The sequence below is a fragment of the Gavialis gangeticus genome, unplaced genomic scaffold, assembly GCF_001723915.1.
Source record: "Gavialis gangeticus isolate Ggan-Ray unplaced genomic scaffold, GavGan_comp1, whole genome shotgun sequence".
NCBI lineage: Eukaryota > Metazoa > Chordata > Crocodylia > Gavialidae > Gavialis > Gavialis gangeticus.
The window spans coordinates 36,916,021-36,921,454 of record NW_017728998.1 but is presented as its reverse complement, the minus strand read 5'-3'; the positions used below and the strand labels follow the sequence as shown (position 1 = coordinate 36,921,454).

General features: G+C 54.6%; 1 long non-coding RNA gene across 1 annotated transcript in view; it reads left to right on the top strand.

Moving 5' to 3' along the window:
- Positions 1–5,434, top strand: part of LOC109289614 — a 29,609-nt gene that overhangs the window by 9,091 nt on the left and 15,084 nt on the right. The gene's annotated exons all lie outside the window — the stretch shown is intronic.

Genomic DNA, 5,434 nt, shown 5'->3' with positions numbered 1-5,434 from the left:
CATTCTTGGTGTGGTGGTTTGAGTAAACTGTAGCTTATATGTCTTTAAAGTGTTAATTGGAAACTGTCAGAGATCTTCACTCCATGGAAAGATGTGTTGCTTGGTTCAAGTGATAAAGACATTCACAGTACAGCTACCGACATAGTTAAAAAAAAAAGTCATAGGGAGCAAGTAGCTTATAAAGTTAGCAAAAATTTAACTTTTTCTTCTTTTTTGCCTTTTTTTTTTTTAAAGAAAAACATTACCCCCGCAGCAGCAGGTGGCGTAGGGTGCTCAGGGCCCCCTGTTGCTAGCCCTCCCCACAGCGCAGCATGGCCCGATCACCTCAGAGCTGGCACCACTTATTTGTTGCGGGACTGGCCCAGCTCGCCTAGTGCCGCACGGTGCCCTGCTGCTTCAGGAAGCAGTGGGGCTGCCTGTGCTCTCACCCAGTGGCTGGGACCATGTGCCACTGAGCAGGGCCAGTTCCATGGAGGCAGGACTCAGCTCAGCAAAAGGCAGACCACATGAGCAGCACTGGCCCACTGGCAGTACAGGTGGCTCTGCCACTTCCTGAAGCAGAAGGGACACATGTGGCGCTGTGCCGGCCCCGGTCTCCTGCCTGGCCTTCAATCACCAGCAGCAGCGGCAGCCATCAAGCCACCCCCACAAACCTCTCACCCACATACCTGGCTCTGTGGGTCAGGAGTGAGGGGATGGGGACAGGGGGTAGGCTGTGGGTTGAGAGTGATGGGGAAGGGCAGGGGCAGTGCATAGGCATCTCAGTGCTGCTCAGCGCTGCACATCCTGGTGAACAGTGGGTAGCGTCAGCTCTGATTTTTCTATGACAAAAAAGCCAAAAGTAAATACCAAACTGTATGGATATTTAGAATTTATTTTATTATGATGACAGGGGCACTGTTAGGTTTCCAAATTACTTTAAAATTGTAAATGCATCAATAAAACATTGCCCAACTGATCTCTCTCTCTCTTTATATATCTAGTGGTCTTCTGTTTTAATAGTGGAAGAACATGGATTTGGGGGTATTTTTTTATCAGGGATTTTGCAGTTTTTAAAATAGGGACCACCAGAATTCCTGATAGTGAGACAAGTGACAGGCACTAGGCAAAGGAACCTGCTCATACCTGTCATCCAGGACCCAGCTGGAGGTGGCTGACCTCCTGGCCACTTTGACAGTTCAAAGCAGGCCACCACACCTGGGACATCTTCCAGGCGCTAGCTGCCCAGATGGCCGGGTGGTAGCATACATGGCAATAGCGCTGCACAAAGGCCAACTGTGCAGCCACAGCCCACTGGAAGCTGACCCAGATGTGCAGGTGCCTCTACTGGCTGTGCAGTCCCCATCTGGGCCTGGCAGGTGTGCATCCTTGGGGCCACAGGTTACAGCCATGGGTAGAGGGTACAGGAGACTCTCAGGGCTGCTTCAGCAGTCCAGATGGCACAAGGGGTAGTGCTCCCATGGTATCTGAGGAGATTGGCCAAGTCCCAGAAGGTCTTCTCTATTTGTCCATCCGATTACCATGGGCAAGGCCCACCTGGCTAAATAGTAGCCCCTTTTTACAGGGCTAATGGACAAATGGAACAACTAAAATCTTGGGACAACTAATGAAAAAAAAAGAATAGGAGTTGTGTGTGGGTCAAAGGATCAAAACATAAAAATAAGTGTGCCTGAGGGGAACAGAAAGCAGAGCCCCCTGGGCCACAGCTATTGGTCCTCAAAGGCATCCAAGGAGCCGGTGGATGTCGCCCACTGTTACTCTGCCCAGAAACACGATTGGACAAGTGAGAGGGAAGTGGCCCTGCAGTCTCTGGGCACCTTCCTGGCCAGAGCCTCCTTCCTGGTCAAGTACAGGGCCCACTTGGCCAGGGCCTGGAGGAGGTTGACCAGGAGGTCCTGGGACATGGTGGGGCCACGTATGGGGTGACCAAAAACAAAAAGGTGGGGGTGAAATTCAACTAGAACCTCAGGAGGAGGTTCTGGAAGTGGAGGATCTGCATCCTGGCACACTTGAGAGTCATGTGTGCCACGGTCTCCCTCTGCCCACAGAAGGGGCAGGAGACCATGGTGGCTGTGAAGCTTATCACATACACATTCATGGTGGCAACTCCATGGGGGAGCCACCATCTGAGGTCCCCAGTGGCTCATGGAATAAAGGTGGAATACAGGCTCAGCCACCAGGGTGCCCCAGCTATACCCTCACCAAGCAGATCCCACCACTTGGTGTCTGGGCAGGATGCAAGGGTGGCATGTGAGCATGTAGAGGTGGTGGTGATGGACGGTGGAAAAGCAGACTGGTCTGGTGTCCTCCAGCCAGCTTAGGTCGCGGAGTAGGGAGCACAGTGGTTGGGCAAAGTGCCAACCCCATGACAAACTCTGGTAGGCTGGAGAGCACAGGGGAGCAGGGACCACCACTACCACACAGGTCCAAATCAAAAAGGGCAAGGGCATTGGGAGGTAGGGCAGACTTCTCCTCCTGGAGCAGACAGCAGGTTACACGTGTCATGGGTAGACCCATGCACAGGATCCACCCACTCCTGCCTATCATAGTCCAGGAGGTCTCTGATATAGGTGACACCAGCCAGGATCAACCCGTCACAACTGGGGCGCCTGTGTTCTTGGCACCTCCAGCTGGGGGTTCCAGAGGAGGGGCTTTACAAGTAGATTGGCTCCCTGGACGAGAGTTGCAGGGGACCTGGAGGCAGAAACTGGCTTCCAGGCCCAGAGGAGGTCCTGGAAGAAATCTGGCAGCCCTCACAGGTCCTGCAGGGAGAAGTCCTGTAGGCTGAGAGGCTGCCAGTCATATCAGAGCTCCCAGAAGTGGCAGAGGAAGGCACACCTCAGGTTGCCCCATGCCATGTGGCTACTGACACTATCTAGCAGTTGCTGCAGGGCCTGAAGGCAAAACATCAGGGCCTGGCTATGCAGGCAAACCAGGCTCTGACTACTCTCCTGCAAGGGGAGGCTCAGGACCTCTGCAGCAACCCAGTGCTGTCCTGGCCAGAAAAACTCCAGCACCCATCTCTGGAGTCCTGCCAGGACCTCAGAGGACATAGGCATTCCCAGAGCATGGACAGGACCAGCTGGTTCAGCACCAGCACTCTCCCACACAGGGAGAGACATCTCAGGATCCCTGCCCATGACCAGAGCTGTTCCACCACCCTTGCTTCCAGCTGGTGCCAGTTCTCCAGAGGGCATGGCCTGTGGGGGACAAGTAGAGCCCCCAAGAAGAGCAGCGACCCCATGAACCAGTGGATCTGGTGAAGCATGTGTGGGAGCGAGCCTACCTGCCACCCACCATCAGACCAAAGTTCTTGACCCAGGCAGAGGAGGTTGCCAAGTACAATGCCTGGCAGGCCTTCACCTGCACCTGGTTGCCCAAGTCCTGGACTACAAGAAATACATTGACAGCATACGCTGACAAAACCAGCCATGCTGCTGGCTCCCGGAGCATCAACCCTGCCACCCACCTCCACAGGAGGACAAGGAAGGGCTCCAGGGCCAAGGCGTATACCTGGCCTGACAGTGGGCAGCCTTGACACACCCCTCTCCTGAACAGGATGGGCTCCATCAGGGTCCAGCTGAGCTTGAACAAACATGCTGTAGAGGTGTACAGCATCTGGAGAACCCACACAAAGTGGGGCCCAAAAGCCCACACAGCATGCCTATGAGGTACCCATGAACCACTCTGTCATGTGCCTTTGCCTTGTCCAGGGATAGGAAGGTGAAAAGACAGGTCCTCCCAGTGCACTAGCTCCAGGAGGTCCCAAACCAGGTACAGGTTGTCAAGGATGGAACGTCCAGGCACCATGTACATCCAGTTGGGATGGATAACGTCTATCAGCATGGACCACAGGCACAGCAAGAGGGCCTTCACTACTACTTTTTAGTCCGTGCAGAGGGGGGACATGAGACATCAGTTCCTCAGGTTGTGGGGATCCCCCTTCTTCAGCAGGAGGTTCAGCACAACCTCCTGGCCTGATGGAGGAAGTTCCCCACTTCCTTTGGATTCAGCCCAGACTGCAGCAAAGTCCAGGATCAGGACATCCCAGAAGGCCCGGTAGAACACCATGGTTAGCCCATCAATGCCTGGTGCCTTGTTGCCAGGCATCAGGTGGAGGGTGGTGAAGAAAAAAAAAAACTCAGCCAGAGTGAGTGGAGCCCCCAGCTGGTCCCAGGCACTTGTACTGACCTGTGGGAGTCCCTCCCACAGGGTCTGACAGGCTTTGGCATTAGTCAGATGCAGGGAGAAGAGGTCTTTGTAGAAGTCCACTGTATGCTGGTACATCTCAACCAGATCTGTGAGGGGGGTGCTGACATCTGCTAGAAGGCAGGAGAAGTACTTCTTGGGCCCCCGCCTCATCTCTAGGACATAGAAGAAGTTGGAGCTGTGGTCCATCTCCTGAAGAAGCTGGACACATGAGCAGACAAATGCACTACAGGAGCTGTGGTCATCCTGCTTGAGCTGCTTCTGGACTGCATCCCCTCTGACGGGTATCCCCCGCGTGTAACTGTGGCAAAAAAGCTGGGATGTGCACCTTCCCCACATCCCACCATCTCCAATCTGAGGGGAAAGCTGCCCATTGTCCCCACCCAACCAGCCAGAACTCCTGGAAGGCCTCACTGGAGACCACATCCTCCAGCAGACTGGCATTGAAATACCAGTAGGCCAACCCTCACATGCCCATGCCCTAGTGTGGCCTGGGCCCAGACAAGGTGGTGCTCACTGAAAGGAGTTGGTTGGATGCCAGGAGTGGGCCCAGGCAAAGTGCAGCAAAGTTATAAGCCTGGTCCAACCAGGAGTCCCATGCATGCTCCTCCCCCACCCTCACATAGGTGGAAGTGATGAGATGAGTAGGGTGACAGGCATGCCAGATGTCCACCAGGGAGTAATCCATCAAGAGCTCCCTGAGGATGCCCACAGCAGCCTGGTTCCACTCCCTGCCCAACTGGTCTCGTGCCTCTAGGATGATGTTAAAATCCCCACCAAGGACCAGGCACTTGTCCATTTACATTGGCACTCTCAACCCTCACGCCTGGTGGAAAAAAGTCCACCAATTCTGGGTCCTTTGCATGGGCATACATGTTCAAAAAGGTTCAGGACCAGCCCCTGCACTTGGACCCGGAGGTGCAGCAGGCAGCCCAGCACCACCTCCATGTCCTGGAGAACCTCCGGCTGCAGGCCTGGGGAAGAACAGGGTAGCCACCCTGCAAGAGGTAGCCAAGAGGTGACTAAAAAGACCTTGCCTCCCCACTCCAGCTGGCATTTAGGCTTGTCAGCCAGAGTCATCCAGGTCTTCTGCAAAAGCACCATGGGGTAATCACCCTCATGAAGGAAGGAGAGCAGCTGGCATCTCTGGAGACCCTTCCTGCAGCCATGAACATTGAAGGTCACCATCCTAAATGACATCCTGGCTGGGGGGGGGGGGGGGGGG